This window comes from Malaya genurostris, chromosome 3 (assembly GCF_030247185.1).
Source record: "Malaya genurostris strain Urasoe2022 chromosome 3, Malgen_1.1, whole genome shotgun sequence".
NCBI lineage: Eukaryota > Metazoa > Arthropoda > Insecta > Diptera > Culicidae > Malaya > Malaya genurostris.
In genome coordinates this window covers 194,656,233-194,679,836 of record NC_080572.1, presented here as the reverse complement: position 1 = coordinate 194,679,836, position 23,604 = coordinate 194,656,233, and the positions used below count along the sequence as shown (strand labels likewise).

At 36.2% G+C, this 23,604-nt stretch overlaps 1 protein-coding gene across 2 annotated transcripts in view; it reads left to right on the top strand.

Annotated features, from left to right (window-relative positions):
* Positions 1–495: 495 nt before the first annotated feature.
* Positions 496–23,604, top strand: part of LOC131435937 (uncharacterized) — a 316,170-nt gene continuing 293,061 nt past the window's right edge. Inside the window, exon 1 of one of the 2 annotated variants that reach the window (XM_058604244.1) lies at positions 496–1,572. The gene's annotated coding sequence lies outside the window, so the exon portion shown is untranslated. The remainder of the gene's footprint in view (positions 1,573–23,604) is intronic. The other variant, XM_058604242.1, reaches the window with a different exon arrangement.

The following is a 23,604-nucleotide window of genomic DNA, read 5'->3' as shown; positions in this document are numbered from 1 at the left end:
TGAGTGCGCACCTGCCACTCTTGATCGCAGCCCCGAACGATATATTTATATATATATATATATATATATATATATATATATATATATATATATATATATATATATATATATATATATATATATATATATATATATATATATATATATATATATATATATATATATATATATATATATATATATATATATATATATATATATATAAAATCAACTTGTGCATTTAGTTTTTGCTTTACTTGTTAGATTTTCCTTCGCTTGATGCCCGCATCCCGTCTGAATACATCCCTTTGCGAAACACCAGAGCGTTCATTCGTGTGTTCATTCATGAATCTGAATTTTCCGATACTCTTTCGTTACGCGTTGTAAGCAACAATCCTCTCTCGACATTTCAAAACAGAGAATCCATCCGTGTGCCCGCCGTAAGCATCATCCGTACGTCAACAGCCGGAAAAGCCGAAGAGGTTTTCCCACATAATATCCTGCAGATTTGTCCGGTTTACTCGCAGTCTTCTGTGTACGTTCGTTGATTGCGGTCGTTCTAGAAAAGGTACTCGCCAACCTACGTCCCAGGATCTCGGTTTTTCAGCGGGTTCGTCTTCTGTAGGCTAACATTCTAGCCTAGTACGGGTAGAGAAGAGCTGTTTTATTGTCAGTTTGTCGGTACCTAGTTCAGTATAAGTGGCTGTTTTTCTTTTTATCTTGTTGTTTGTTCGTCAGACTTTTCGGACGTGTTCTTTAGCACGGAGGAAGCTCAGTTCGGACCATCGCTGCGGAGTGTTCCCCACAGGACCAAAAGACGAAAGAAGAAGGAAAATAATAGTAGAGTGAATCAATTTTCTGTGGAAATTGAGTGAATTGTAGTGTGTCGTGTGCCTGTGGGCTTCTCGGAACTTGCTTCACAACAGTTGATCGAACAGGACAGGACGGTAGAACTGAAGATGGAAAAACTCCTCGGTTCGCGAGCTTTCCTGATCTGCGAGTAGAAATTATTGGACAACCGTTTGTTTGGATACTGATATAATCAAATATTGTTGGAAGCTGACAGTGAAATTATCAAATAAACTACCAGCCTCTCGCCTGGATTGTATTGAGCATTGTGTTCTGACCTAAATCTTCCGGCTTCAACCTCGGGAGAAACGTGGGGAGTCCTCTTTCGCCAACGGAGTTTGCTAACGGTGTTGATGTAAATAAATTTTGATTACATACGGCTCCCCCTTCGGTTGTGTAGTTGACTCATTCACCGACCAACATCCTCGGAAGCGCGTCAACGGGGAAGATAGTGAATATGAAAAGTGAGGGCTTTTCCCGTTGATTTTTTTTCATCCCATGGATACGGTCGAACGGCAAAGGTGCTGTTTATTGTGCTGCTGTTTTCGTAATCTCGTAAAGTTGTGATAACAAGAAAATTAGATTTGTCTGTTGATTTTGCTGCTACCAGGTTAAAAGCACGTTCAATCAGTGTGGAAGAAAATTGTGAAATTACGACGGAATGACAGATTAAAGTTTGATCGTTTAACTTGCAGCAGGATTTTCAGTGAAAAAACGTCTATTAGAGAGGAGCAAAATCCGAAAGTAAGTTAATTACGAATTTATCTCCGCCCTTTTATATACGGCCAATTATTTGCAACATTTTTATGACCTTTCCTTGTCCGTGCCCGTGCGCCGGTCGTTATTCTGCCCGAGGGCAAACATTCGCCACCATCCCCCCGAGGAATAAGTCTCGACCTCAATATATTTTTTTTTCTGAGTTTCTTGTTTTGCCGCAATGGTAGTAGGCAACATGGTTCATTCACAGTTCACACGCTAGTGTTATTCCAACGTAGGAGCCTCGGGAGTAAGAACGATGATGCATATTTAAGGACCGTAATCTAAATAAATTATATTCATGAAAGCTTACACAATGTATTTTATTGACGCGGGCAGCATACAGATCAGCATCAATCTGACCACGGAAATGAGTATTCCAGTCGTGTTAAATAAATGGGCTAGACTTTTAGTGTGCTGTTAGTTAACCAATGAGACGTACATTATTTGAAACATTCAAACATGAATTGTGTGATTAATAAATACTCTTGTGCAGTCGTTTGAATTTAAAAAAGTACGGGTGTGTAATGTCAGAGACATAACTGGATGTCGTGAATACGAATAAAACTGACACAATTTCTTTCTACTTTCGAATTCGATTATTATGGTTCTAAAAAGAACCGATTTGAAGAATTCTGTAATTAGGAACTGGATCTGAGTTCAAGAACTAAATTCAGAACTTAGAACAGACTCAGAACTCAGTTGGATTTTAGTTCTAGAACTACAATTTCGAAACTGAAATCAATTCCGGAATCTTTTTCCAGAATCCAGTTCAGCACACAGGCTCTGAATTCTAAACCCATATTCCGGAACTAAGCTCTGAAACTTGAAGACGATTTTTCGTCACAACCATCAAATGGGTTGTATAGAGTAAAGCAATGTTTCGCATAATTCTTTGAGAGTATTATAATGGTTCTGAAAAGAACCGAATAGAAGAATTCTAGAATAAGGAACTGGACCTGAGTTCAAGAACTAAATTTAGAACCCAAAACAAACTCAGAGATCAGTTGCAATTCTAAAACTAAAACTCTCATTATTGACGACCGCTGCTCCCGACGATTGAAGTCCAAATGAAAGCACGACCTAAGCGTTTGAGGCTTTATACCACGCAAAAGGTCTGCTTTCATTGCCGACTTCTCCACCTGACGACTGAAGTCTAAATGAGAGTTGCGACCTGAGTGTTTGAGGTTTTTAACCACGCAGAAGGTGCACTCTCCGAAGCTGCTGGCCCCACGACGTCTGCTTGCATCCAACGCACAAGAAGAAATGATAAAATTTCGACCACGGTTCCACTTTTATACGCAGTCAGTTGAAGATATGTGCCTGACTACCTCAAAGTCGTCGTCCTTGCGCGAAAAAGCCAAGCAAAAGTAATGAGTTCTCCGCGTTGTTTTCAAAGTTTGAGAAAACTTAATATTTGAGTTGTTTGTGGTTATCTCACACTGTTCAAAATATTATCCTAAGTTCCTGATCATATTTGTGATGAAATGGTGAAAGAATTATGTTGCTGCCTTTAATACAAGTCGAGATATTCACGATTAAGTTCTGCCCATTCTTCCATATGGCTAATTTTGAAAAGGCACCCCATAGTAAAGTAAGTCGTATTCACGACAAAATGGGTTGTATAGAGGTACAGTAAAGTAAATTCCGCATAATTCTTTAGGAGTATTATTATGGTTTTAAGAACAACCGAATAGAAGTCTGGAATAGAGAACTGGACCCTGAGTTCAAGACCTAAATTTAGATCCAATAACACTCAGAATCCAGTTTCAGTCGCTGCTGGTTCTCGCCTTGGTGGCCAGCAAGCGAATGAGAGATGCGACCTGAGCGTTTGAGGTTTTTATTAACCACGCAGAAGGTGCATTCTCTCTCGCTGCTGGTGGAAAGTTTAACTCCCGCTGCTGCTGCTGGCTGGTCCTCGCGCCTCGATGGCCAGCAAGCGAATGAGAGATGCGACCTGAGCGTTTGAGGTTTTCATTAACCACGCAGAAGGTGCATTCTCTCTCGCTGCTGGTTGATGATTCCACTCCCACGACGTCTGCTTCCATCGAACGCACAAGAAGAAATGATCGATTTTCGCATTTTTTTTTTTTTGCATAAATATCTGTTTATTAATCTTATTTTTGTGTATTACATCAACATTTTACAGTACAAGTGTTTTGACATTTTGGCCTTTCATCTTTGTTGTTCATACGATTCGTTATTAATATTAGGTGTTTTAGTTACTCTTGTTTTACATACTAATGTTTAATCATAATATTTATTTTAATTATTTATAAAATGTCTACCTACTTATAACTATCCCTAACCTAATACGTACAAATTTTGAATTATTTGTATTTCAGAGATTGAGCACCTCTCTTCAAATTTCGTGCAGAATTGTTCGAATTTTTGTTCTAGTATATCCAGGGAGGCCATCTCATGTACTTCACTAGTCCTTGTCCAAGGGGGTAGATTTAGAATCATCTTTAAGATCTTACTTTGAATACGTTGAAGCCTAAGTTTGTGTGTTCGTGCACAACCCCGCCAAACAGGGACTGCGTATTCAATTGCGGGGTAGATGATTTGTTTATAGACAGCCATCTGATTCTTCAGGCATAGTTTAGATGTTCTACAAATCAGCGGATACAGAGACCTGATGAGTATGCTACATTTTTGAACGATTTTGTCAACATGTGACCCGAATATCAGATGTCTGTCAAAGGTGAGTCCTAGATAGATAACTTCATCGGACCATTGAATGACCTCATCACCGAATCGTATTCTGCATTCGTCTGATGGAACAAGTTTTGGAGATCTTGAATGTGGAAACAAGATGACCTGAGTTTTTGCTGCATTGATCACAATTTTCCAGCTTGTAAAATATTCCGTTAAAGCGTCCAGACCTGTCTGTAGTTTATTTTTCAGAGCATTAATGACACGACCTTTGTAAAGAATGGCAGTATCATCAGCAAATTGTGACAGAACACCACCACCTGGAAGAGGTGGGATGTCTGATGTGAAAATGTTGTATAGAATGGGACCTAGGATACTTCCCTGGGGTACACCAGCAGGAATAGTAAATCTTTCTGAAAGTGCATTATTCAGAGAAACCAGGAATGCTCTATCTGCAAGATAATTTTTGATAATTTTAATAAGATACATGGGAAAATTATACCGATGCAGTTTGAACACCAGTCCATCGTGCCACACATTATCGAATGCCTTTTCAATATCCAATATTGCCATGGCAGTCGTTTTGGACACTGATTTGTTTTGCTGGATGACGTTGTTAACCCTTGTGAGCTGGTGGATGGTGGATCTTCCTTTCCGGAACCCAAACTGTTCTTCCAGAAATATATCCTGTTCATCTGCAAAAGCAAGAATTCGCCTTTGTATTGACTTTTCAAACAGCTTGGATAGGGCAGAGAGTAAGCTGATGGGCCGATAGCTCTTGGAAAAGGAAGGATCTTTCCCCGGTTTCAAAACTGGGATAACTTTAGCTAACTTCCACATTGAAGGGAAGTAACCAAGCTCCCAGCACCTGTTAAAAAGTTTAGCTAAGAAGACAAATGAGCGAATACTCAAATGTTTCAGCTCAATGTTGAATGTGTTGTCGAAACCGGGGGCCTTCATATTTTTGGATTTTTTCACAAAAGCCATCAGCTCATTCGCAGTGACTCTACTTTCCTCAGGAACTAAGCTGTCTGATTGGTCAACCTCAGCTACGCTATCAGCAACGGCTCTTTCATATGGACTAACAATGTTGAGTCCTAAATTGTGAGAACACACAAACTGCTGGCCTAGCGCATTTGCCTTCTCTACTGGTGTGATTAAAGGTATTCCTTCAGCTGCGTCCTGGGGTGACATCAGAGGAGGAATAGGCTTCGGTTTTTTCTTAAGCACCTTCGTTAAGGACCAGAAAGGCTTTGAATGTGGGAGAATTTCTCGAAGCTTTTGCTGGAAGTTCCTGTTGCGAAGCTCAGATATCCTTTCCTGGATTATCCTAGTTAAGTTGTTATAAGAAGTCTTCCTATCTAGGATGCCAGTTCGTTGATACTGCCTCCGGTAGATATTCCGAAGTCGGATGAGTTTCTTGGTGACACTGTCGATTTGAAGAGAGGAACTCGGCATATGTTGTACTGGAACCGTCCTATCACGAGCGACTGTGATTGAATGCTGGAAGGAAGATAGGGCTGCATCGATTTCCATCGGGGAATCAAGTGGTAAATCGATATTAATAAGTTGGTCGGCGATATGTTGAAATTGGACCCAATCGGTGCGATAATAGTTCCTCCGAGGTTGAATAGGCACTGTTTCTGGTGAAGATCCCAACGTCAATATTACTGGAAAGTGGTCAGAAGAGAGCTCGTTGAAGACAACCGGAGAGCTGTCTATAGCGATGTTGCTGATGAATATATCCAAAATGGAATGAACTCCCGATCTGGAAAGTCGCGTTGGTTGATCCGGAGCGAAGATGTTGTATTGTCCAGCTTCGTAATCTTCGGCAAGTACGAATCCGTTTCGATTCTGTCTTCTGTTTCCCCACAGCTCATGCCGTGCGTTCAGGTCCCCAGCAATGATGAATTTGTTTTGTCGTCGAGTGAGCATAGCCAGATCTCGCTTCAATGATGCACACGTACCATCTCGAAGATTGGTTTGTTTGGGGCAGTACGCTGCAATGATGATGATGGGTCCCATCGTCGTTGTAATCTCAATTCCGATGGCTTCTATGAGTTGCAATTTAAAGGCTGACAGAAACCTGTGCTGAATGGATCGTTTAATGGCAATGGCAACTCCCCCTCCTCTGGTAGTTGCCCTGTCGAGCCTGTGAATCCTGTAATTGGAAATAAAAATAGAAATTTCAGGTTTAAGATGAGTTTCAGTTAAAATAGCAATATCGGCATTCTTCTCTTGAAGAAAGTCGGACAATTCAGCAGTTTTGCTCCTGAGTGAGCAAGCATTCCAATTTACTATAACCAACTCATTATACTGCATATTCGATGATGAATTTGCCTAAGGCGTTGATTTGCTCTAACCGCGTTCTGCAGTTTCGTAGTTTTGTTGTCATTGTTTCAAAAATGACGATCAGTTGTTCAGCAGAGAATAAATCACCAGAGTCATCCTTTGCTTGTGGTTGATTATTGCCCCATCCAGGAGGGATGATCGATTTTCGACCACGGTTCCCCTTTTATACGCATTCAGTTGAAGATATGTGCCTGACTATCTCAAAATCGTCGTCCTTGCGCGAAAAACCCAAGCGAAAGTAAAAAGTTTTCCGCGTTGTTTTCAAATTTTAAGAAAACTTAATTTTTGAGTTGTTTGTGGTTATCGCACACTGTTCAAAATATTATCCTGAATTCCTGATCATATTTTTGATGAAATGGTGAAAGAATTATGTTGCTACCATTAATACAAGTCGAGATATTCGCGATTAAGTTCTGCCCATTCTTCCATATGGCTAATTTTGAAAAGGCGCCCCATAGTAAAGTAAGTCGTATTCACGACAAAAATATGTTGTTGGGTTAAGTACATCAAAAGATATTCGTGGTAAAGCTCTGCCCATTCTTGTACAGGGTATATTTTGAAAAGGCGCTCCATAGTAAAGTAAGTTGTATTCACGACAAAAGAACCGATTTGAAGAATTCTGGAATTAATAACTGGACCTGAACTCAAGAACTAAACTCAGAACTTAGAACAAACTCAGAATTCAGTTGGATTTTAGTTCTAGAACTACAATTTCGAAACTAAAATCAGTTCCGAAATCTTTTTCCAGAATCCAGTCCAGCACGCAGGCTCTGAATTCTAAACCCATATTCCGGAACTAGGCTCTGAAACTTGAAGATGAATTCTCGCCACGACTACCAAAATGGGTTGTATAGGGTACAGTAAAGTAAAATTTCGCATGATTCTTTGAGAGTATTATTATGATTCTAAAAAGAACCGAATAGAAGAATTCTGGAATAAAGAACTGGACCTAAGTTCAAGAACTAAATTTAGAACTAAGAGCAGACTCAGAATTTAGTTGCAATTCTAGAACTACAATTTTGAAACTGAAATCAGTTCCGGAATATAGTTCCAGAATCCAGTTTCAGAATGCGAATGAGAGCTGCGACCTGAGCGTTTGAGGTTTCAACCACGCAGAAGGTGCACTCTCCGTCGCTGCTCGACGACCGGAAAGCAAATGATAAATCATTCTCACGACGTCTGCTTGCATCCAACACACAAAAAGAAATGATTGATTTTCGACCACGGATCCCCTTCTATATGCATTCAGATGAAGATATGTGCCTGACTACCTCAAAATCGTCGTCCTTGCGCGAAAAAGCCAAGCAAAAGTAAAGAGTTTTCAGCGTTGTTTTCAAAGTTTTAGAAAACTTAATTTTTGAATCTCACACTGTTCAAAATATTATCCTAAATTTCTGATCATATTTCTGATGAAATGGTGAAAGAATTATGTTGCTGCCGTTAATACAAGTCGAGATATTCACGATTAAGTTCTGCCCATTCTTCTATATAACTAATTTTGAAAAGGCACCCCATAGTAAAGTAAGTCGTAGTCACGACAAAAAAGAAGAAATTTACACGCCATGTAAATCAAGAGTAATATAAGGTAGATATCAGTTGAATCGAAAATTCACTGGAAAACTATCATCAATGAAATACTGCAATGATTTTTCAATAGAGAAGCCTGTAGGTGAGACCGGGGCTGGTTGGCAAAAGGAGTAGGTTGACCGAGTGTTTCTTTTTCGGCTGTAAAGTAATACGTGTAACACAGAGCAATTTACTGCTGTGGGCAAGAATAGTAAGACTTTAATCTTCCAAATCTATTTTCCCGGACCCTTTGAGTTTACTGAATAGCCAGAAGTCACACGGAGCTTAATCAGGTGAATACGGTGGGTGCGGAACGATGTTGGTTGAATTAGTGAAAAAATCCCGAAGAATAAATACATAATGAGACGGTGCATTATCGTGGTGCAAAAACCAATCGTGCTTTCACTTTTTTAGGTCCCAATGATTGACAAACTGAGCAACTGTCCGTTTGTGTATGTGTGTATCTGTATGTGTGTTGTCAACGAAGAGGTCGAAATGTCAGAGATGACTGATCCGGTTTTGATCAAACTATTCTCTGTCACCCTGTCTCGGAGATGGCTCAACTGATTTCGACAAACTTAACCAGTCTCAGCAGTTCCATTCTCCCTGATAATGTTTCTGAATTCTACTTGGATCCGACTTCTGGTTCCAGAACTACATGATGATACATGTAATTTTGTTACACTTAGTCTGGATCCCTTCCATAAGATTCTAAATCAATTTCTAACTATGCAATTAGGTTACACGATTATTGTTTAACTCAATAATAGGGCTTAAATAATTATGCTGAGAGATAGTTCGTTGTGTTTAGGAACATTTAATGAAAAACAAGTACCTATGATTATCACCATAACACAACTTTGTGCTGAATCTATTTGCGCGCCACCGCGTTGTTCGTATGTAAATGGAGATTTCTGTATGCACACTACCCGTTGACAAATTAAAACATGTTTACACTTTTTCAAATCAAGTTAAATGAGAAAAATCCATCAACAAATCACCGAGATACAAGCGCTTCAAATTAGGTTCGAAAAATCTATCGCCGATAATTATAAGATGGCCTGCTAGTTACCGGAGAATCAAGATAAGCCATGGGTAAACTGAAGCAGAAATGTATTCGGGCATATATTTATAGATTCCCTTTTGTGCTATAGTTCATACTGCGCAAATCGGACGAGAGTTTGACATCATTCACTGAGACTGTCATTGGCTCGTGAATACATAGGTCAATTCAATCCAATATTTCAATGATATGCAATTGAAATACTTAAATGGCATTACCGCAAAGGTTTAAGTTAAATGTTTTCGAATCGATTGGTAGTTAAATTATATAAATTCATCAACAAATGACTGAGTTCTAAGCGTTCGAAATTATGACAGAAAAAGGTTACGCGGTTATTTTTGCATTTTTTTAAATTGACACCCAGCCTCGTACAGTGAAGAGTTAGCAAAAGCGACAATCCAACGAGCGAACGCATATACAATATAGTCATCACCTCACTGGACGAGCTGCTTGTTTCATTCACAGTCAAGCATCAACTGAAATCAAGAAATGATTTGCAGCATATATTTATAGATTCCTCTTCACACTACGAAGAATGATGCGGCGTTTTTATGCATGACGCAAAGACTCCTATGTCGAACAAGAAAATGACGTCAATTTGGTTAGCTGGGATTGGTGGATGAAAACATAGGTCAATTCTAACCATTTTTCAATAGTATGCTATTGAAATACTGAAACGATGTTGTCATATATGTTTAAGTTGAAAGTTTCCGAATCTATTGGTTGTTAAATTCGGTAAATCCATCAACAAATGACTGAGTTATTAACGTTCAAAATTATGACACAAAAAGGTTACGCGGCTATTTTCGAAACTTTTAATTGACCCCCGGTCCCGTATAGTGAAGAGTAGGGCATTTTTAATGCCAATAAAAAATCTCGTAGTTCCATAGGTTGCTATTAAGTTTCATCATGCTTTCATAGGGAAAAGTGTGTTTAAATTTGCACACCGACATTTAGAGCGACGATGCCAGAAAGGGTAAAATTCTTCTAGATTTGGCTTAAAACTGATTCAATTTGTAGGTTACACTAGTTACTTACTAATCGAACCGACTTCGGCTATTCTGGTTCCAAGTTCCCGGTTCCAGAAGTACCGGAAATAGTGGTCAAAAAGTCTAAAAGAAGACTCACTCAATTTTCTCAGAGATGATTTGATCGATTTCCACAAACAGGCTCAAATAAATGTTTCTAAAGTTTCATAGGGTAAAGTGTAAACGATGCAAAATTACGAAAAATTTCTATTAACTATACCTAAAGAAAGTTTCTTATTTTATTGAAGATTGAAAAAAAAATTTCTTCACAGAATCTTCAAGTGATAATTTTAAAAATATAAATAATATAAGAAAGGCATCAATACCCCACTGGGTGAATTAAAAAAGGTTTTTTCTTTCTAAAAATTGACGCCTTTGCCTTTGGACGTATCGGACGTGGTTCTCCGGCCGCAGCCCACTCAGATGGTGATCGGTTTGATTCCGAAGTGAAATGATGGATCCATGTTTAACCCATTGTCACTTATCGATGCAAAAAATCTGATTTTTTACTTGTAAATCTGATCAAACATTTCCCAGAATCATTAACACGTTGTTTTTGTGAGTAATCGCGGCATTCACTTTTAAAAGAGTTTTCTCATGGTCAAAGATTCATGCATAGTTGTAAACATACTGGCTTCTGAAATCTTCATGGCCTCAGTTATCTCACATAATTTCAATTTACGATTAGATATAACAAATTTTTGAACTTTTTTGTATGTTATTTGAAGTAACCACGTCAACTGAACAACCAGAACGTTTACCATCGTTGGTGTCTGTGCAACCACGTTTGAATTCAGCAATCCAATAACAAATAGATTATTATTTATCGTTTATATATTTCCTTTAACTTAACAAATAGATCTTTAACCTAACAAATAGATCTTTTTGATGGAGTAGAGTCCGAATAACGCTTTTGAAGGCATTGTTGAGCTTGTACAATATTTTTTTCCTTCAAGGTAAAATATTAACACAATTGGTTCGAATCTATTGTTTTGAAAATGATAAAAGTAGCTTCACTTGAATGGCTGTCACTTGGTTCTTGGTTTTTATCAATCTAAATGTCATAAAGTTTTACCTAACGTATTTTGAACGAATAAAAATAGATTTCGCGAAGTAAGATGAAATTGCATACCTTTAGGCGATTTGATTTGCCACAAAAAAGTCATTCACAGTAAAGAGACTGGTTCCGAACTGAGAAGTTCTGAGTTGCCAACATACGCTACGATTGCATCGGGGCATGAGAACATACTAAGGTTGGAATGATATATTGGCATCATATAATAACTAGTGTAAGTCCATATTGCTACAAAAACAATCTATTGCTCTCCACCTCTTTCGCCGTTTCCTTCCAACCGGCATAAGAATGACAAAGGGGCTATTTTAGAACTATGAGCAAGCTTTTTTTGGTACTGAAGAATTGTTGTAAATGAACGAAAATTACTAAATTCAGTGAAACAAAACTACCTTATAGAATCTGAGGAAATTAACTAATGAATGATAGATTTTCAGTTTTCAGGGCGGTCAGGTTCTAAATGATGAAAAAAATCATCATTTTTGCGACTTTTTTTTCAGATATATCGTTTAACAAAATAAATTCTAATATTTTGTATAATAAAAAGTATCATTCGAACAACATTTTGTAATTTTTTCTTGGAAAAATATTGAGAAATAAGTCCGTGACGAGGCATTTTTGAGGACGCTTCTTAAAAATCATGATTTGCGGTGTCCACTATATCTCAGCACAGACTAATCAAAAGTGAACAAATCAAAGCAGCAAAGTTAGAGTAGAGGTTTTTCTAGACCCCAACGTTTCTGGTTGATTTTTTAAATTTTTTTTTGTATTTTTGGTGGTTGTTTAAATTCAAAAGTACGATTTTTCTCGAAAAAATCGGCCATATTGTAGCTGTAAAACCTCCCCATAGTAACAAAAAACGAAAAGGAAAACGTTGGGGTATGGTTTTTCATATGTAGAAAGTGTGTGCAAAATTTGAAAAAAATGGTGCAGTAGTTTTTGAATGACGATGGAAACGGACTTTCAAAACCTGCTTTCGAGAAAAACGCGTTTAAAGTTTTTTGGCTATACAATCGAAGGAAACAATTTATTACTCAAGTGAGCACGTAGACTCTAACATTCTCAGAAAGCCTTAATATTTCTTTTGTATTTTGTTATAATGAAACATTTCGAGAATGTTTTGTCAAGTTTTTAAGAAAATCGAAGCAGAAATCTTGGGCCTGTGTGCGCAGCTCTTATTTTTTCGTAGTATGAGATCGGCAAAGATAAAGGCCCTTAACTCGCTGAGTTTTGTTCCGATAGGCTTCAAAGTTTCACAGAATATTCTTGAAATGTTTTGCTATAAGAAAATAGAAAGAAAATAATAAATGATTTTTCAAAAGTGTTCTTAATAAAATCTGAATGTTTGCTTCTAAATTGGAATCATATTTATAGCATAATGAGATATAAATATTAAGATCATATATAATTTTGATAGAATCCTGTTATGCTCTGTTGATCGGGTTGGTACTTAATAAACGTCATATGGATTCGATAATAATAACGCCATCTGTGTGTCAATCACATAATTTATTAAGTTATGTGTTACGATTAGCCAATGGGTTGAAATACGTTTCTATTACTTTTAGAACAACAATTTATATCTCACTGAAGATTTGACGTTAATAAGTTTTTGATTTTCACGCTTCGAAAAAACATATTAACGTCGTATAGGAATTTTTCATCGAATAGATTTTTTTCGAATCCTTCAATGCTTTGCTTCGGTATTTCTTGTTTCATTGACGTGCCTCAGTACTCGTTTAACATTCTGTGTTAGTGAGATCTATCAACATTTTAATTGATAATAATAACAAGATATTTATAATTTTACGTTGTCTTTACATTTTATAAATTTCACACACAGTTTGTAACTTGATTATTATCACATATTTGTTTTGGGGCAGTAAACAAAACAAAATTGCTCGTTTAAAAGTTCATACCGAAAAAACTTTGTTCACAACAAAAGTCACATCCTTGTACTTTCAGTTCTCTTCTTTTCTTCCATTTGGTATGAGGGTGGGGGGGGGGGGGGGGGGGGTAACCACAACACAAAAAAGGCAAAGCTTACCGTTCAATAAGTAGACAAAAACAACTCTATTGAACGACATCTTGAAATAAACACATAACCATGCTGGTACCCATTTAACTTTTGCACCCTCCCGGTTGAAACCCCACAAAAGTATTCCACTTCAGGTCAAGCACCGTATAAAAGCAAACCAAACGACTTCCTCTGTTAGTGTTGTTGGTGGTGAAGTTGTTGCTTCCGCCACATTCGAAGGATTCTTCCAACGAACGGAGTCCCGAAAGCTAACAGATACCCTTCCCCCGAAATACTTCCCGGTGTGCTTTCCGGTTTTATTGCCTTCCGCCACAATGAACCAATGCCAAACTCTTGAAACCTGAAAGTTGTTCCTTACGTTACAACACGCACATTTGTTGTAGACATTTTCGCCCGTTTTTCACAGCTCGCTCGACTCCGTTGTGTTTTGGGGTTGACTTCTAATTTAAAAACTTTTTTTTTCTCTCTTGCTTCCGTCGGTTCCTTGTTGTGACGGAAAAAAACGATGCCATCCCAGAGGAGTGATTTTGTAACTCGGAGTAACTGACAGCAGCTTGATTTTCATTAGGCGTGCGAATGTTGTCTTCGTACCGCGTTGTCGATAGAAGCGTAATCGAAGGAGGGGGCGTGGAGTATTGTTGTCATTAGCATTATCATCGTTATCATCATTATAACCGTAAAAAAAGAGGACGGAAGTCATAACTTTGCTGTGGTGGAAACGAATCATAAACTGTCAACCAGTTTGACTATTTTATTTTTGTTGACGTTTTCAACGCCCATAAAACCCCATAAATAATGGAAAACCGACATTTGAACTAAGGATGACACCGACATTTGAATTAAGGATCAGAGGGCCAAATATCATTTTATATTCGACTCAGCTCGTCGAATTCGCAAAAAGGTTGTGTGTGTGTGTTTGTAACAATTTTGTGTAGCAACTTTTCTCTAAGATGGCGGAGGCGATTTAAGCACACTTAAGTTCAAATGATAGGTTCTATTCCAGAATTAAACAAAAGCATGAAAATATGTGTTCTAACTTTTCTTGAAGATAAGTGGACCGATTTTCACAACTTTTGAAAGTGTTTTTTTTTAAATCAGTAATACAAAAAGAAGCGGGTCTTAAAATTTAATAGTAAAATATTCTAATTTTCAGAATTTATCAGCTGATGGCCACACAAACTAACTATCTTAGGTTACTGTCAGAGTGAAAGCGTCACGCGATGCGTCAAGGCGCGCGTGCGAGCTAGTTACATTTGATCAAAGCAAACTTGTCAGAGTGAATGCGATGCGATAACAGTACATTGCATTGAATCGCTTCGCTTCGCGTTCCGCGTTCACTCTGACATCATCCTTAGGGTGAAGCCAGAGAGAAAGCGACAAGCGACGCGAATCGATGCGATGCGATCATTAAAGTTCTGTATTTCATTCATTTGTTTACAGCAAAAAATTAACATGTATTTCAGAGTAAACGCGAGGCGTTGCATAGTGACAAGCGATTTTCGGTGCGGCAAACAACGAAGCAGTTTTTCATGCGATTAACGAGCGACCAAAGGTTTCCTAAATTATTTTTCGTTATGGCGAAAGAAGATAATTTTATTGATATCAAAGCACTAATCGGAGCAGTTTTAACGGAATGCGCAAGTGTTGGAGCAAGTGTTTCCCTTGCTCCATAAATAAATAAATAAAAAATAAATATTATTATTAAAATAAATTTCATACATTTTCCATAAATTTTTAGTTGAAAATGTTAAGAAGCTGGCTTCCAATCGGCACTATTTCTGGAAACTTCGAAAGTTGAAACTACTGCAGAAAAAAACATTGTCGCGTGAGAAAGATTTGCATTCTGCAAAAAAAAGCTACAACTTTGGATAGAGCTGCAGGCGATTAACACTACAGCATGTAAATAAGAGTTGATTTCGATTCATTTTGATCAGATGATTTCGATTCATTTTGATCAGAATTTTCTTTTCATTAAATAGGAATATAATTAAATTTCTGTTTTCAAATCTCCAACACTTGCGCATTCCGTTAAAACTGCTCCGATTAGTGCTTTGATATCTATAAAATTATCTTCTATTGTTTTATTACTACTACCACTTTGATACTCGCTATCATTGGAAATCTTTCGCGTTACGCATCGCGTCGCGTGTCGCGCCCAATCTGGCTTCCCCCTTTAGACTATGCCGGTTATGGTTATGGCTGTTCGACTGATTTTCGCCAATCTAATTTCCAACCGCCATTTTTGTGATAATACAGAAAACGAATTATGTCTTCGAGCCTGTGTTAAAAAGACTATTTCATTATGTACGTTTTGTTGTTCGAAGGCCTAACGAACTGTACTATACTGATTCCGGAAGTACTGAAAATGATGGTCAAAAACACCATGAAAACGGAACTCATTTCGATTTCTCAGTAACAGCTGAACCGATTTCTACAGGTTCTTATAGGTTGCTATGAAACCATATTCGGATTGGACTTCCAGTTATGAATCATACACAGTTCGAAAAAATCTTGTAATTTTACATCTTATAAGATGCACATAAATGGAGCGTCGTATTTCACTCAAATTTTCATTCCAGAACATGTAAAAATGGAAATTACATGGCTTGATTTCGAACGAAATAAAAAACAAAAGATTGTTAGCAGCACCGTGACTTGAACCGAAAAACATTAGATCACAAGCACATCGGTTACTCGACTGAACCACAGAGCTCATATCTGTTCATTGAATAATTGATACATATAAAACCATAAAGCGGGACTTGGTAACCGAGTGCAAATTACATTCGGAGCGTGTAAAATTCTGTGCAAATGGAATATTGCGTCATTTGAAAAATTAAGTAGTTGTGAACTGTGTCGTTTGTAGAATTCTGTCACCTGTGAAATTCATAATTTTTTTCTGTGTAGGGTGAAAATTATAAAAAAATTATCAAGAAGACGAAGTCAAATGTAGAAATTCTGCGATACAGTTCAAACATATTGGTTTTGTTAGTTGATGGTGACACAAATCTTAAAAAAACTGAGGGGAACGTGACACTTGACCCAAATAAATCTAATTTCTGATTTTGATTCCGCTTCCGGAAATTCCGGAAATGGTGGTAAAACATTTTTTTCTTCGATTTCTCAGGGTTAATGGAACCGGTTATCGCAAAATTAGTGCTGAATCAAAGGTTTTAAGCATATGTTGCTATGAAATTTTAAAGAAATCTGGCTTGCAGCTCTATAATTAAAGGGCAAACTATTTTGAATATTATAAGCCATCATTAAAGGGACGATGCAAAACACATAAAAAATTCTTCGAAACTGATTTAATATATAGGTCTGGTTAGTTTATGGTCATACACCTTTACTTGACAATTCTGATACCGGAAATAGTAGTCAAAAAATTTGAAATGAAACTTGCATCAATTTCTCAACTTATTGATCATGAGATAGGCGTCACCAGAGATTTAAAAAAGTTTTTAAACAATGTACTGCTCAATACAAGAGTGAGTAATACTATTCAAGCTTACTTAACAACAAGCTGACAGATATTTTGAAACTGAATATTCGGTATAGCGGCTATGAATATGATTAGTTTTTTGCTGAATCAGGGAGTTTATGTGTAATATGTGCATTTTTCTTCAGTTTTAGAAAAATCGACATGAAATTGGAATCTTTTAATTTATAAAAAGTTGTACAAGAAACGCAACGTTAAATGAACGCACCTCATTTTTAATTACAAAAGTTTTACTTAATCATGTTTTCCGTTATTAAGATGACATAAGTCATTATTCTGGCACTTTTTTCATTCATCATACAATTTACAATTCCCAAATTTCTCAAGCTCATTTCAATATAGGTTTAATAATAATAGATCTGAAAAGGGTGTAGCAGGGTTTTCGTATAAAAACTGCCCCCAAACAGAAAAAAAATGATATACGCTGTTTGAAAGGGTTTATATTGGAGATGATTTTCCCTAAATTTTAACCCTTTAACTGCCATATTGGTGGAGTTAGGGTGGTTCTTCTGATTTTTATTTTATTCAAATTTTTTAAAAACCTCTTTAGCCAAAAAATAGAAAAAAATTCACGAATATTTTAGGAATTAGGGGAAACCTTTTGATTTTTTTCAGTATTTTCATGTGAAAGAAAAATGTTCAAAATTTTAGATTTTTTTTAATCACACTTTCTATTTTGGTACCACTCTAGATTTTACATAAAAAATAAATCATTTATGAGTATATTACGCTGTATTTTTTTCAGATTTTTGAAAAATTGTGGACGGGTATAACATTAGACTTTAAAAAAAAGAAAAAAAAAGAACCATGCGCCTCCATCAAATTATCATCATCCGATGGAGACGCATGGTATTTAGTTCTAAAATCATACATCACATGCCCTTAGAACTAAATACCATGCGTTTCCATCTACAACTTGAGCTCGGGGCTTGGGTATTGACGTAATTAATATTAATAATAAAATAATTTTATTCCTTATGTTGTTTACACACGCCCGCACGCCTGGGTCGATTTACCAAGGAATGATGTAGGGAATGCATTAGTGAACATGTGTGCCAGCGGACGGTTGTAATTCACTTCTAACTTGCGATATAGTCTGGAGGTTGCGAGGTTAGCTATTAGCAGTCCTAAGAAATACTATAAACCAGATAGAAATCAAGTCCAAGCGCCTGCTGCAAATCCCGAAGACCCAAAAAAGAACGTATTAACTCGTATCGTCGATTTTCAATACAAACAACATATTCTTTTATACTTAATATTTTCAGTATTTGTATGAAAAGGAAAATTTCCCTTTATAAAACAATTTCGGAAAATCGTATTGTTTTAATGCTTTAATCGAAATATGTATGAACTAAGAATGACTGAGAAACTATGAATGAGCTATGTATAAAAATTGAATTTCAAACGATTACACTTACACTTTTCTGGTGTTTCGTGGAGTACTTTTCTCACGTATCAGTTCAAGCCCTTTTATTATGTATCTAGAAGTCGTCTCCATACAGCTCAGACTATGACCACTCTTTGCCTCCATTTGATCGATCCACCTTGCTCGCTATGCTTCTCTTTTTCTTGAGCCTTCGGAATCACATTCAAGAAGCATTTTCTAATATTTGCCGTCTGTTATCCTGATGACTTGACCTGCCGATCGTTGCTGTCCAATTTCAGCTGTAGGTATGATAGGTGGATCTCCAAGCAACTTTTTAAAACCGTGATTTATACGCCGTCGATTATTTTCTCATGGTGACGTATTACTTCTCTTGTATCCTTATCCGCGGTCATAAATGAATGCATATACGAATTCATGAACCACCACGATATCTTCACCACGCATCATTATTCGAGTGAGAAGGTGTTATATTTTAAAGCCTTTCCCTCTCATACATTTTGTTTCGACGGATTTACTGTCAGTCCGATCCCAGTTTGATTAATCCGTCTTTATGAGCTAAAGCCTTGATTTTGCGCTAGGAATACTTTTTTCTGCAAAAGAACTATAATTTAATTGATTTTTAGAATTTTTACTAAATATAGTTATCATTTGATTTCAATACAATAAATTTAAAGTAAATGTAAAATGACTTATCAGTTCATAAATAAAAACTTTAAACCGTATATTAAAAACTAAATATTTGTCAGTTCTGATTCATGGTTCTCTCACTGGTCCATCCTTATGAAAATTCTTTCTTACGCCCTGAACTCAAGTTGTAGATGAAAACGCATGGTATTTAGTTCTGAGGGCATGTGATAACAGTTCGGCTGATAAGTTCGTATCGTTTAATAGAAACACACATTTTGTTGCCAAAATTCGTTTTTATTATTCAACATAATTGCCATCAGATGCGATACAGCGATTATAGCGATCTTCCAACTTTTCGATACCATTTTTGTAGTACGATTTGTCCTTTGCCTCAAAATAGGCCTCAGTTTCAGTGACTACCTCTTCATTGCTTCTAAATTTTTTACCAGCGAGCATTCTCTTGGGGTCTGAGAAAAGGAAAAAGTCACTGGGGGCCAAATCTGGAGAATACGGTGGATGAGGGAGCAATTCGAAGCCCAATTCGTTCAATTTCAGCATGGTTTTCATCGACTTGTGACACGGTGCATTGTCTTGATGAAACAAAACTTTTTTCTTCTTCAAATGATGCCGTTTTTTTTTAAATTTCGTCCTTCAAACGCTCTAATAACGCTATATAACAGTCACTGTTGATGGTTTTTCCCTTTTCAAGGTAGTCGATGAAAATTATACCATGCGAATTCCAAAATACAAACGCCATAACCTTACCGGCCGATTGTTGAGTGTTTCCACGCTTTGGGTTCGGTTCATCGCGTGCAGTCCACTCAGCTGACTGTCGATTGGATTCCGGAGTGAAGTGATGGAGCCATGTTTCGTCCATTGTTATATATCGACGAAAAAAATCGGTTTTATTTCGATATAACAGCTCCAAACACTGCTCAGAATCATCAATTCGTTGTTGCTTTTGATCGATTGTGAGCTCACGCGGCACCCATTTTGCACAAAGCTTTCTCATATCCAAGTATTCGTGAATAATATGTCCAACACGTTCCTTTGATATCTTTAGGGTGTGAGCTATGCTATCTCGATCAACTTCACTTTACGGCCATTGAAAATCATTTTGTGGATTTTTTTCACGTTTTCATCGGTAACAGCCTCTTTTGGACGTCCACTGCGTTCATCGTCTTCGGTGCTCATATGACCAGTACGAAATTTTGCAAACCACTTACGAATTGTTGCTTCGCCCGGTGCAGAGTCTGGGTAACACTCATCAGGCCATTTTTTGGTATCGGCGGCACTTTTTTTCATCAAAAAGTAGTGTTTCATCAACACACGAAATTCCTTTTTTTCCATTTTTTTTTTCACAATAACAAAAGTAGCTTCACTCAAAATGCAATATCTCACAAACTAATAATCAGACAGCTGTCAAATTTATACACGTATCTTTTGAAGGTTGGTACTAACTGAAAATGGTATGGATTTAATTCTAGTGGCGCCCTCTCATAGAAACGATACGAACTTTTCAGCCGATCTGTTATATGATTTTAGAACTAAATACCATGCGTCTCCATCGTTTTCCGAATGATTTTTTTTTTAAGTCTGATATTATACCCGTCTACATTTTTTAAAAAGTGAAAAAAATACAGCGTAATGTACTCATAAATGATTTATTTTTGATGGAAAATCTAGAGTATGACGAAAATTATAAGTGCAATTAAAAGAAATTTGAAAATTTTGAACATTTTTTTTACATGAAATACATTTTGAAAAATTCTGAAGAAAATCATAAAGGTTTCCCATAATTCCTAAAGTATTTCTGAATTTTTTCAATTTTTTTTGCTAGAGTATTTTTTGAAAAATTTAAATAAAATTAAAATCAGAAGAACCACCAATATGGCAGTTAAAGTGTTAAAATTTTGGGAAAATTATCTCCAATATAAACCCTTTCAAACAGCGTATATCTATTTTTTGCTGTTTGGGGGTAGTTTTTATATGAAAACCGGGCTACACCATTTCAGGCCTTCCAATACATGGTCTACAATAAATATTCTGTTTATATTTTTCCTTACAAATATACAAACGATCAATTGTTCAATATTTGATTTTTTCATTTATTCATATCAGAAACATGTTTAAAAATGGGTCGTCAAATGGTGAGATAACTAAGTCTTCACAAGTCCCTATCTCATGCCTCCCCGAGCGTCTATGATGACATTTGGTCAATAGAACGGCGTCGACTGGGTGCTATCGCCTTCTGCGTTAGTAGCAGAATGAGAGGGTGCGAAATGGCTTGTAGGTTGAAGCCCATCCTAAAGTGCAGTGTTTATCATAGTATATTACAACATATAATTGTGTTGTTAATTACATCATGTATTATTATTATTATTATTATTATTATTATTATTATTATTATTATTATCATTATTATTATTATTATTATTATTATTATTATTATTATTATTATTATTATTATTATTATTATTAGAAGAGCGTAACTTACACTGCGACATTACCTGTTATATTGTATCATAGCATATTATTTCATATATTATCTTCTTACACTATTTTATGTTATTATATACTATGTTGTATGGTATTATACTGCATTGCATTATATCATATTATATTGTATTATATTATATTATATTTTATTATATTATGTTATATTATATTTCTATTATATTATTTTATATTGTATCGCATTATGTTGTATTATATTATATTATATTGTAGGGTTTATTATGAGTAGTACTACGTACCTCTGCGCAAAATATAAATTTGTTTTCCTTATAAGTTATCATTTTTAAAGTAACTTTCAACTAAATATCAAGGTCGTCACAAGGTGAGCTTGGTCCTCACTGGTTCCTGTTTCATGCCTACACGTGTGTCTGTGGTGACAAATGGTCGATGGAATGCGTTGATGGCGGAATGAGAGGATGAGAAATGACATATAAATTCAAGTTATATAATATCATAGCATATCGCAACATATCATTTTATTTATTCTATTATTTATTATATAATTCATTGTACTATATTATATTGTTTTTTATTGTTATTTTCATTATTATATTGATTGTTATTATTATTAATTTGTCATCAATAATAATAACATATATTATTTTTATAGATGTGGATATTATTATTGTTATTAGAAGAGAAATATTCTACTTCCTGCAGTATTGCGAAGATAGAAGAGCATAACTGACTCTCTACATTAACTGTTATTTTATATCATGTTTTATAATATATTATATTATATTGTATGACATTGTATTATATTATTTTGTAATCTATTATATCATTTTATGTTATATTAATTTCATTACACTATGTTTCATTGTATTTATCAATATGAAAACATTTTGCACGGGGGCGTAAAGGGGAGGGAGCATCAGGGCATCGGACGAATTGATGACTGGACGAGGGATTGTGGATAGCCAGCCCAAGTCACTTGAAGGAAACTTGTTTCCTTCTGAAGGTTTGAAATGAGTCTGACGCGCCCTTCTCAAACAAACCATCAGGCGGGTTCAAGCATGTATAGCGATTTGCTTCATCCATGCACTGGATATTATGGTTGGAAGAGCATCTTTTATTCCCGCGGAATACGAGTAAGTGACTCTACTTACGTATCCGCCCAACCCTTTTTGTTCGCTTTTCGGTAACAGCTATAGTAAGAAGGTGAATGGATGAGTCATATCGGGGCTACTGTAAGTCTACCCGCATCCACTGGCAAGTCCTTGAACTGATGGTGGCTTCACTTCACATCACATCACATCACATCAGATCAGAAACATGTTTAAAAATGTTTTTTTTTTTGTGATGAGCAGTTGTTAGCAAAAATTATGAAACATGCTTATTAGAAATTAAGTTCTATATATCATCAAGTTACATCGTGTCATTCGTTTTTACACGACGTAGTGATTTAAACAAGTAAAGCTTGCTTCATTTAGAATTGGAACAAACTTTTGCTCATATTGTGGCGCTCCTGGTGGATGGATTTGGAAGTTCTTGGCGCCAATGTGTCGGGAATTTTGTCAGCTTCACGTGTGATTTTTTACATTCTGCAAATCGACTGTACTTCGTAAACAATCAACATGGAAGTCGAAAGAAGGGAAAAAATTATGCACAGTTCTTTGGAAAATCCATTGTGGTCTGCACCTAGGCTAGCTAAACAGCTGAAATTGCCCAGAAATATTTGGGGGGTGTTCCAGCCAAATTTAAATTTGTTTTTGCCGACAAATTTGCAAGAAAATTTATGATTCGGCAGGGCATTTGCAGCTGTTCAAAAAAACGAAAAATTCGAGAATTTCTTCGAAACCGTGACGAATAATTTTATCCGTATTTTTTCTAAAAAGTATGAAGAAAACGCTACATTTGTATAAAAAAAGATCTTGAATTCAATAATAAGCAACTGAAATACGGGCAATTGTTTTTATTCCTATTCTATCTGAAGCAAGCTTTAATGCAGTCATGTTTTGCTGATTTTATTGCTACATTTGTGATACGATTCATGCAAGAGTTTATGTAAGAATTAGAAAATCATTTCTTCAAAGTAGAATGTAGCATCTGTTTGAGAATGTTCTGCTAATCGTTTTCACAATCGATGATTTAAACACACAAATAATTATCGTCGTAACATAAACAGATGCATATTCAATTTCGCTCAACTCAATATTACTGATTGTCGAACACACGAAATTTATAAAAAACATCAGACAAGTTACACAGTTGCT